The 11,509-nt window shown below is 48.0% G+C and overlaps 2 long non-coding RNA genes across 2 annotated transcripts in view; one reads left to right on the plus strand and one right to left on the minus strand.

Annotated features, from left to right (window-relative positions):
- The window catches only part of LOC141578401 (uncharacterized), a 30,270-nt gene extending 20,605 nt beyond the window's left edge, over window positions 1-9,665 (minus strand). Inside the window, exon 1 of the long non-coding RNA XR_012508783.1 lies at window positions 8,956-9,665. This is a non-coding gene — a long non-coding RNA (uncharacterized LOC141578401). The remainder of the gene's footprint in view (window positions 1-8,955) is intronic.
- On the plus strand, window positions 9,452-11,129 carry LOC141578402 (uncharacterized). Its single transcript, XR_012508784.1, has 2 exons — window positions 9,452-9,578; window positions 10,946-11,129. It is a non-coding gene; the product is annotated as an uncharacterized LOC141578402 (long non-coding RNA).
- Window positions 11,130-11,509: the final 380 nt, after the last annotated feature.

Consider the following 11,509-nt stretch of genomic DNA (forward strand, 5'->3'; position numbering starts at 1 on the left):
CTGAGCCCCAGGGCCATAGACCAGAGTGCCTCTTTGAAGTCCTAACTTGGATGACAAATGGAATCTTAAAAATGCCTCATGTCCACCATTTACTCTAGAGTTCGATTCCTGGCAGGTACCTCCCAGGCTCCCGATTTTAGTAACAGACCCAGAACCCACCTAGGTGTTTGAGGTCACATTCAATTTCCCCTGTTCCTCCCCCCGGCCCTGCCCTGGAATCAGTCCTGTCATTTCTATCGCTAAGCCAGTCTCAAGTCTGGTTCTGCAAGGACCACGGATGGAACCCCACAAGCTCATAGCAAGGTACAGTGCGTCACAGTCCTCCGAAGAGAGCTCCCTGGAGGGGGAGGCATCTCCTGCCGCTGGTCACCTCAGAAGGCACTGGATTCTCACAAAGGAGGCCCAGGAGAAGGGACTCAAGGTTCTCCTGTGGTCTGAACTTTGAAGGGCCCGAGGTTTGGGGCAGTTCCGAGTTAGCAGACACACCTGCCAGTGAGCAGATGAGGATGGGGGAACCCAGGCAAGGCTGTTCTCACTCCGACCCCTGGGCTATCGGGAGCCACGGGAAAGGCCTGTGTCCAAGGCACAGCCCAGCCTTCACAGATCCCAGCCTGCATTTGCCAACCCAGATAGCCTAGACACCTACTTGCTACTCTTACTTCTGTTCTGTTCCCCCCCAGAATGTGATGGACTCTTTCAGAAAGTCTGGCCTGTCTCAAGCGAGACCAAGTCAGTGAAGGATGAAGTGTCCACAATTGGACCAGGGCATGAAAGGAGAAACAAGGTCTCATGGCCAGCATGACGGTGGTGGCCAAACCCTTTCCCCGGGTGAGATGAACCAGGGTGTGGGTGAGAATGCAAGGTCACTTCACGGCTGACTGGGGTGTTGGAGACTCACTACCGCAAACTAACGACACGGCCGTCAGTGGTGGACGTCAGCTGCAACAGACACGGAGTCAGCTATTTACTGCCAACATGGGTTAATAGTAAAGGCTGGTACAGGGAGGCCTGCATGGCTGCTGAGGCAAACCACAGACCCGGCTCTGAATGCCCACTGGCTGGAGCAGAGAGGAAGCTACGGTCCCCTTTAGCGGTCCCTGTGTCCACCAGATCCAAGTGAGCCAGCTACTTAGGAGAAGGCCATGTTGTTCTGATACTCAGAAAAACCAGCCTCGTAAAGGGAAAATAAGAGTGGCATGGAGTTTAGACCCACTCCTGCCTCTCTATGAAGGCAAAGTAAAGTAAATGGCACGGGGAAGGTGAATGCAAAAACAAAAAACAAAAAAACATAAAACCGGTGACTGCTTCCTCCAACAGCATCCCCTGCAGCTGCTCATCTCCGAGCCTGCCACTTTCTCACCAGTGACCACCGGCCTGGAAGCTCCGTCACGCACGTCACACAGCAACAGCCCGGAACCGCGTGCCAAGCACGTTTGTGTGAAAGCCAGAATCAAGGAAGATGCTGTAGATTTTGACTTTTCAAGTTTAAATACTCCATGAAAAAAATCCCTCAGCAGCCACCTAAATCAATTCGCATCTCACTTCTTCAAAACAATCAAACAAATTTAATAAGGGCGCATTTGTCACCAAACATAAGGAGGACCAAACTGGTTCCTCAAAGCAAGGATTTTAACAGGTATCAAACACCAGTGGGTGATGTGCTAACAAAAACAAAAATTCCAAAAAACTAGAAAATAAAAAGATGACTAGGATAATATATGGATCAAGGCAACTGTTAAGGTTTTTGCTTTTTAAAGCGATGGGGACAGCACGGAGGACAATCTGGCTATTTCCAATGCAGGGTGTGCACAGTCCACTTTTCAGACGCAACAACATGCTCACAGGGCGGTACAAGATAGAAAGGGAAATAGAAAAAGGAAAAGAGGAACAGCGAAAATTAGAAACACATGAGAACAAAAATAACTGACAGCAATTACAAGAATTTAGGTGAGTTTGGTGAGGACAGGGACGAGGGGACGGTGAGACCCACCCTCACCTATTGTTCCAGGGAAGGCAGGGGCCTGAGGCGAGCGGCGCTGCCGGGGGACCCCAACGTGGTCAGCGCCCCAAACCTAAACTTCACCTAGATGCGTGTAGACAGCTTTTGAGCTACAAAATGTGGTCGCATTTCAAGCTGGACAATTTTACTCACTCCCACCAAGAGTAACAGGAGAGAATTAGGCTCTGTTCCTGCACCAAAGCATTGTTTAAAAAAGTAATGACTGTGGAATAGTAAAAGCAACAATGGAGTAAAAGTGACTGGAGGAGAGCGTACTTGACCCGAGCTCACTGGCCGCGTTATCTCACTGACGTTCAGATGCTGGCTGAGCCCTTATGATACCAAAACAGACAGACCCACCAGGAGGGAGGTTTAATGCGCTGCTGTATTTTGATGCCGAGAGCCATGCCTGGTACACGAGGTTCTGGGTAAACAATGGTGACAGTGTCAACCACTATGGGCTAAGCACACAACCAGCTACTCCGCCAAATCCCAAGGACACACTTCAAAAGGCAAAAACAAGCTGGCATTCTCTGGTGGGTCTGCAGACTCAGAGCCAAGCAGTTGCTGAGCAAACATATCACCAGTGCCTCCTGTGACAAAAGAGGAGGCACTGGCCAGGGGGCTGGGGCAGGGCTCCAGGCTTCCACTGCTCACCCACCATTTTGTCCAGGGGGAGAAGGTGGTCCCTGCTTACGTTGCACCGATGCACCTACATTCACTGACGCCTGGGGACTGAGCAGGAGGTGACAGGTGACGGGAATGGAGCCAGCCTGGGAGTGGCACGGTGCTGGCATCTGTGCACTCAGCTTTGCCCAGACCACTACATCTGCCAGCTCATCTACAAGAAGCAGAAGGGGAGAAAGCCGTGTAGATCACAGGGCCCTGCGAGGACAAGTACAGGTCATGGCCACGATATGCCTCGCCCCTTCCTTAAGCCATAGAGGTATGTCCGGGGAGGAAGTGAAAATTCATCCAGAGCCCGCCAGGCACCACAAGCAGGTGGGACTCGGGTCCCCTGTGCCTGTCACTCACAGGACTGGTCTGGACTATCTTTTTATCAATTCTCTGGCATCTTCTCCTCCAACTTACCAACAACCAGAAAGTAGAATCTGATTTTAGACTCACAGAGAATCGCAGAACACCTCCTCCACTTCGGGCCCGGCAGCACGTGCCAGGTCCTCCGACCGTCACCTGTGGGACCACCATGAGCCCTCTCCAGAGTCAAGGCCCGAGGCCGTAGGCCGGGGGGACACAGATTCCCACAATCTCCCCAGCAAAGGGGGACCACCTCTCGGCAAAGGCATCTCACCCTCTTCTTCTCGAGGGATATCTCAATAGATACACAGGGAAACAGAGCAGAAGGTGGGGGGGTAGGCAGCCCAGAAGAACTCGTCTGCACTTCCAAGGCAAAGTGGGTCCGTTGACCTAATCACAGGGACAAAGTGAGGACGAATCTTTCCCTGCTGTGCCCCATACTCCGTGACACGCCTTTCCCTGCATAAGGAGCTCATTTGGAAGCCCCTGGCAGTGTTTCTGTTGTCCTAAATTGGCATGGTGGTTGTCAGGCAGGGAGAGAGGGCCTGAGCCGTGCGGGTGCTGGACCTGGGAAGCAGGAGACACTGGCTCCACCCCCAGCTCAACCAGCGCCTCATTCTGCATCTCAGGATTCAGCATGACATCTATAAGCACAGGGATGAGACTGTCCCAGGACAGGCTGTCCAACAGGAATGAAATGTGAGCCATGAAAAGAAAGTTTCCCAGTTGCCACATTTAAAGAGGTAACCCCCACCAAATAAAACCCCTAGAAACTGATTTTAAGAACATATCTTACTTATTCTACTGTATGTAAAATACTATCATTTTGACATGTAATCAATAAAGAAAGTAACAAGATAGTTTACATTCTTTTTACTAGACAAGTCTCAGCGTCTGATGTGCATTTGACCTAGAGCACATCTCAGCTCAGAGCAGCCTCCTCCCCAGCTCTCCTAGCATCAGTGGCTTTGGCTACTCTATTGGACAGCAACTCCAGGGGTCACACCAGGGTAATTGGCTGAAAAGCGGGAGTAAGTGTCCATAATAACCCTAAAAGAATCTCTCCGAAACAAAGGCGGATTCACTTTTAAACGTCTGAAAACCGGCGGGTTGCTCCTCCCTCACGCCTTGGCTACAAGACAGCCCTCCTCCTTGCTGATCCCTTTCTGGATGTAGGGAAGCAACCCTTCACATAGCCAGGGTGGCCGGGCATCCAGGTAGACTTTCCTGCTCTCTGTGTCCAGTCCCACGAAGTCCTCATTCTCAAACAGGATGTAGAGCAGGAGGATCTTGTCCCCAGACTTGTTGGATGCACCGTCCAGCCACTTGGACTTGAGCATGATGAAGAGAGACTCAGTGAAGTCCTCGATCCTCTTCTCCACCACCCGGCAGTCCTCGTAAATTGAAGGCCACGTCGGTGCGCGGCTGCTCGGCCACCTCCCCATGCAGCACAAAGACAAAGAGCCGAGAGTCATAGAGCGTGGTGCCATACAGCTCCTCTGCACGTGGAGCTTCTCGAAGGTCTTGGCCAAGAGGCAGTCGGTAATGGTGACAAGGCCCACGACCTTGTGGTGGGTCTGGAAGTCGCTCCACCCATTCTCGGGCGCATAGTGGTGACTTTAGTGGATACAGAGTGCCCACTGCGAGCCGCACGGGCTGATCTGCCTCACCAAGGAGATTCGCTTATAGATGCACAACAAATTCTGCTCTGAGATGATCCCCACGGGTTGGACCACCACGGGGAGAGTCTGGTGGTCCTCAGCACACTGCACGTAGTCAGGGATGTTCATGTTGCAGGCCCTGACGAGAGGGAAGAGGAGACCGAGGTACATACTGTGCTGCGGGCTGCGGGCCTCACTGGGTTGCGGTGACCTGGTGTGTACCAGTCAGAAGGCAGGGGAAGCCCAAGCAAAGCCGGGGGTACAGTTTGTCCTCAGCGTCTGCACATGGCTACCGCAGCTCAGATCACATTACGCAGCTTTTGGTCTAGGCCTCCGCCCTCTGCAGAAAAGGGTCATTTCTTGTTTTCTGTTTCCAAGCACCTAGCCAGGCCCTGATGCAAAGTCAGTGCTCAAAACTGCTGAATAAAGGAATGAATAAAGGAACTGCTTCCACACCCCTCAGCAGGATATAATGCAAAGAAACACAGTAGGATCAAAAGACCTGGATTTCAACTCCAATTTATTTGAACTCCTAAGCTGCAGAATACTTGATAAGAAAACTTTCTTTGGGGAGGAGGGTACAGTTCAGTGGTAGAGCACATGCTTAGCATGTATGAGGTCCTGGGTTGAATCCTCAGTACCTCATTTTAAAAAAAATGAAACAAATAAATAAACCTATTTACCCCCCTCAAAAAATATTTTTTGAATTCCAAATTCAAGAAAAAAAAAAAAAAACACCTTGCAATTGACACAACATTGTAAACATGAGTATACTTCAATTAAAAAAAAATCCTTGCCTTACAAGAATATATCTGGATTATGGAAGTTTACAAATGTAAAATGCCTAGGGTCCCACCTGCATAAGAAGAAGGAACTGTACAAATTTACTATCCCTCATTTATGAGCTATATTTCCTTTGGGGGGTTTATAACCTCTCAGAGCTAATTTTCTCAGATTAAAAAAAAGAAGGAAACATTACCGGATTCTCCATACTGCTGAAGAATCAGATAAACCTATGATAGCATCTGACCCACAGAGCTTACTCAATAAATGCTTGTTGAATGAATGAATAAACAAGCAAAGTGAATGCTGCTCCCTGCCACAGAGCATCATGATGGTACTGCCTGGAAATCCCAAGCCCACGTTTCACCCGACTCTACACTAACCATGGGTGACCTGGGCAGGCCTGTGTGCTCCTCTTAACCCCAGTTTAATCATGAATAGAAATGAGGGCAATAACACAAACCTCAAAGTGTTAGTGAGTCATTACTGAATTGTATCCCAACTTTGCAAGATGGAACCTTTAAAGAAACTTGGGCAAAAAGTCCGTAGGCCCTCTCCATATTATCTCTTACAACTACATGGGAATCTACATTATATCTCAAAATAAAAAGTCTAATTTATTAAAGAGGCTATTGAGGTTAAATGAGCTCACTGTCTCAAATAAGGAACACACAGTACAAATAGGTCAATGCCCAGCCCATGAGATACACTCAGTAAACATTCCCACTGAGCCCACTGGTCCCTCCAACTTCAGAGCACGATGATGTGTCCTCATGGCCAGAGGCCCCTGCACCTGAAACTAACAAAGCTAATGGTCCCCACTTTCAAGAGCCCCTGCCACCACCGTAGGTCTAATTTTGTACTTGTAATTTTTTTTTCTTTTTATTAAATAGAAAAACGTAATTGCATAGCCTTCAGGTCACCAAAAGCTGACTACAGAGATCATGATGGCAGCCCTTCTTCGTGAAACAATAAAATGAAAAGCCATTTCCACAAGATCTCTGTGTAAATCTACTAGGGAACTTCATCCTGGACTGAGAGGAAGAGGACTGGGGAGGAGGGGGCAATCTGCGGCACACAGACCCATGGGCCACCTGTCCCACGATGGACTTTAGACCCAACACTCACCCTCAAGGAACTTCAAAATAGACACAGACAGAGTGCTGTGGACAAGATTTTTTTTTTTTTTTAAAGAAATCCCAGATTCTCTCGCAGGTTTTTTTTCTACCGAGAAACAAATGTCTTATGTGTATAATGTTTCACAAAAGACTTAAATTATTATCACCCCAACTTGACGCATTAAGAAACTGAGGGAGAGAGGTTTATCACATTGTGCAAGATTAGAGAGAGGCAAAAAAAAAAAAAAAGATTAGAGAGAGGCCACTTCGGACACTGTATTTAAACCCAAGCCCCTGTTCCAGTGCTCACACTAGAAAGTGGGATATACTGCCCCTTTCCTGCCCTCTCCCTGCAATAAATGTCTGAAGAGTCTTTTCTGTGCCACCTGGAATCACAATCACTTCAATTTTCCACAAAGAGCTATGTCACTCCTTGGAGGATGTGTCAAAATCTGTATGTTGAATGGGAGGAGAGATTTGTATATTCGGTTTCTCAAAGGAAACATGGCTTAAAAGAAACTGAAAAGCACTTTTCTAGTCTAAGTCTTCATTGTGCAGAGAAGGAAACGGAGGCTCAGAAGAGATGAGGAAAGGGTCTTATTAACAAACATTGCCTCAGCGCAGCACCAAGCCAGCCTTGGGCACTTCTGGGGGAGGATCTGGAAGGCCCAGGAGAATGAGTCTTAGAAAACGGAAAGAGAAGAAGCATACAAGGCCCCGTCTCTACACCACCATACCATGAAGTTCCACCAAATTACCCAGTATGGGTGCAGCCAACATTAAGGTGGGCTAAACAGGTTATGGAAACCTGGAAGTCTCAACCATAGTGGAAATTCCAACGTTTACTATGTTTTTTTTCCCAGTTCAAGCATCAGCTCAGTGGGCACTCTGTACCAGGCACTACATGAGGCCTGGAGTTCTCCCAAATACACAACTCTTATATCACGTGTGCAAACCACACACAGGCCCACCAGAAGGAAAATGCCCACAGATAAGGTGGAATTACTGAAACTGAAAGCAGCCAACCAGCATATATTACTAGCAAATACGGTGCTGCTAGAAATAGACTCATGGACATAGAAAGCAAACTGTGGTTAGCAGGCAGGAAAAGGGGGATTAACAGATACACATTAATAAATATAAAATAAATGACAAGGACCTACTATATAGCACAGGGAACTATATTCAATTTCTTGTAATGAGTTGTACTAAAAACAATCTAAAACATATGTAGATACATATGCATATGTTTATAACTGAATCTCTGCTGTACATCTGAAACTAACATTCTAAATTGACTACACTTCAATAAAAAATAATTTTAAAAAATAAGTAAAAATAAAAGAAACGCCATTTAGAAAAAATAAAAGAATACTCTGATCCCCTTAGCTGTAGGTGCTGGAGAATTCTGGTTACAAACACCAAGTCCACTGGATCACTCCAGCACTGGCTGTCACTCTTTCTGACCATCAGAGAGTCACTTGGCTTCAGTGAGTTTACTTTTCTCTTCTGTGAAAGGCTTCAGTTGCAACTAACGATGTATAGAATCTCATCATTCACAAACCCAACAATTAAAGAGGACTTCCCATGGGCCAGGCTCTGGAAATATGAAAATATAGGGTCCGAGATATATTCATGGGTAGAAGAAATTTATGCCATAAAGACATTAATTCTTCTTGCTTTGATAGACAGATTCAATACAATTCTGTTTAGATTTCCTACCAGATTTTTTATGGGTAACAAGATAATTTATGGTCAGGAACAACCAAGAAACTTCTTTAGAACCAGCACTGGGAAGGGGTGGATAGGTCATTCATTTCCACTGGTCTTTCTGAAGTGATGAAAACGTTCTGGAATATTAAATGGTTGCACCACTGTGAATATGCTAAAGCTGCTGAATTGTAGCATTTAAGTGGGTGGACTTCATGGTGTGTGAACAATATCACAATAAAGATGTTAAATGAAAAAATATTTCTTGACAATTATTTTTCCCTCTATACTACTAGTCTGCCCCACAATTTAAGAAGAACAAAAAAACCAAAACAAACCAAATATTGCCAGGAGCTCTTTAGGACTGCAAAGTCCCTGAGTCTCCAACGCCTCTGGTGGTGCTGTTCCTGTTAACACACCCTAGCTGGGCTGGGCTAGTTAGGGACTGTAACTATCTTTTTAAGATCGACGGCCACACGTTTCACCCTGGGAGAGGGAAGGATGGAGGATGTCACAGCCTCATGCCTTCAGCTCATTTTTAAATGAACCAAGCCTTGCTTTCAACACTGTAATCCCTCTCACTATAAAAACAGTGACATCATCAAGCACCGCCATCAAAACACGTGAAAGTGTTCAAGGTACTTACCTGGGGCAGAAACACTGAGGGAGGAGACGGAAGCTCGCTCAGCACTGACGCTCCCTTTTCCCGACTCCACCAGGAGAAGCTGGGGTTCACAGCCGGAGGCTCTCAGCCCGGGGAGCAGCGCCCACACCACTGAGCTGGTCCCCAGGGAGCGGGAAAGGGAGAGGAGGGCAGCCCCGGGGTCGCGGGGCAGGGAAAGCGGGGGGGGGGTGACGCGGACTGTAGCCCCGCTCGGAGGCCAGCCCCAGCCCCAGCCGCCCGCCCCCGTCCGGGTCCGCAGAACCCGCCCGCCCGGGACACAGCCCGCCTAGGGGCGGGGACGGGCCGGCGCCCGAGGAGAGGCAGCCCGGGAGGAGAGGACTCGCGGGCGGGAGAGGGGAAGGGGAAGCCAGCCGCGGACTGAGGGGAGCCCGGCTGGGGCGAGAGGCGGCAGGTGCACACTTGGCCCTGGACAGCTGTGGCCGGGGCGCCAGGGCAGGAGCCAAAGTCCTACCGGGCGAAAGAGCTGAGAAGCCTTTGGGGCCGATCCCCGGCTCGGAGTTGCAGCTTCCAACCCTCGGTCCAGCTGGCACAGACTGCGCATGCGCAGGAGGGCCAGCGATCCTCTCTGGGTTCTGCAAGAGAAGGTGGGGAAGCGAGGGACGGAGAAGATGGGAGGAGGAAGGGAGAAGGGGAAAAGTGGATGGAGAGACATGGACAGGAGGAGCAGAGAGAAGGCAGGGAAATGGAGGGTGGAGGAGAGTAGCAGAGATGGAGAGAAATAGTTTTAACTCTGGGGGCATCCTGAAGGAGGCAGCAGTCCTGCCTCTGCACACTTCTCTAACCCTTCAAGGCCCGCAGCTCATATTTTACCTCCCTGGCCCAGCCCTCCACCCAAGGCCTCTGCAGGACCCCTACGGGGATCACACCCATTGCCCCCAAGCGGAGCTGGGTTTCCTTTTGCTCTGGGAACCAAGCACCCGCAGGTGTTGTCGCTCAGAACTACCTTGGAAAGAGTACATATTCCCCTTTTACACGCTGGGACACAGGCAGGCAAGATCTCTGCCTTACCTCCACTGTCCCAGGTGTTGTGCTGGCGGGGAGCGGGAGGTACAAGGTCAGATCCCAAAAGGAGCATACTGCCTGAGTTTTGGTGCATAGTCCCCATCCTTCCTGGGTAAACCACTCCCCACCCTCGGGGAACCATCAAGGGCACACAGTATGTCCCTGGGTGTGGGATAGCTGCCCTCAATTCCAGTGCCCAGCTTGCTAGGAAGATAGGAGTGTTACTGAGTCCAAATTCATTCTCCTTAATGCAGGACAGGCCAGTAAGTTGGGAGACCAGGTGTTGGGGCATGAAATAGCAACTTTCTGTAGACCTAGATGGCAAACTAATGTCCTGGAAAACCATCTCCCCAAGTCAGAATTCAGGCTCCTTTCCTACGAGCTTGGTTTTTGCAATCTTCTTGATGTAGTAATTCTTTGTTGTTAGAATCCTTTGTTCTTGCAGCTATCTGCCTGGGTCAGATCCCTGTAAACCTCCAACAAAACAAACGTTATTTTCTATTATGTAACGTGTTATCTTTATATGAATGGAAAAGTGTTAAATATCCTTAAAGGTCAGAGCATTCAAAATAGGCTCTCCTGTATATTTTAGGCTCTAGGCAACATTGTTTTACAAGCAAGATGAAGCCTAGGAAACAGAGCACAGGGTTTAGTCAAAGGAACAGATCTAATATGGAGTCAGATTTGTTCTTTTCTATTACCAGGGCAGAAGACACTTGAGGATTTAAATCCCTTTAAGTTAAAAATAAGTAATACTTTAACTTTAAAGGAATTTACATACATAGGTCGGAATGTGCATAGCATATCTGGAAAACACACAAAGGATTGTAAACAGTGGCATCTCCAGGGAGGGCTGAAAGAAGAGAGGATGAGGGAAAACTTCTTTCACTTGTGTATTTTTGTGCTCTGTTTGAAATTTTTCAACCACATGCATGTATTTCTTTTTCAGTTAAAAAAAAATGTGTAATGGAGCAAAGGAGTAGCAAGCTCAGCAAATACAGCAGCCATGGAATCACTGAGCCATCACTTTTGATTTCAGCCAGGAAGCATTTATTGACTCTCTCCTATGTGCCCAGTGCTGTTTTAAGACTTCTTTTATTTTTTTTCATAAAATAATAAAGTGCTATTCCTCACCCCTGCCCATGGCTGGTGGAAAACCAACTGAGTTTTTATTGAGTTGTTTTCCAAGAAGTAGAGATCAGTTATAAACAGAACACATCTTCAGGGCAAAACAGGCGGAGTGGTTTTCCAGCAGGCCAGATAGCTATGAAGGGTTTTCAACAGAGGCACACAGAGGCTGAGAAAGCCTCCAGGACCCTACAAAAAGCTGCCCAAACTGCCTTCTCCATGGCACTACTGAAATAGGAAAGAAAAAATCTGACTCCATATTAGATCTGTTCCTTTGACTTTAACCCTCTGCCCTGTTTCCTAGGCTTAGTCTTGTTGGTTCTGCACCTTTTGTAAAACAATGTTGCCTAGAGCCTGAAATATACAGGAGACCCTATTCTCAAGG

This window comes from Camelus bactrianus, chromosome 8 (assembly GCF_048773025.1).
Source record: "Camelus bactrianus isolate YW-2024 breed Bactrian camel chromosome 8, ASM4877302v1, whole genome shotgun sequence".
Classification (NCBI taxonomy): Eukaryota; Metazoa; Chordata; class Mammalia; order Artiodactyla; family Camelidae; genus Camelus; species Camelus bactrianus.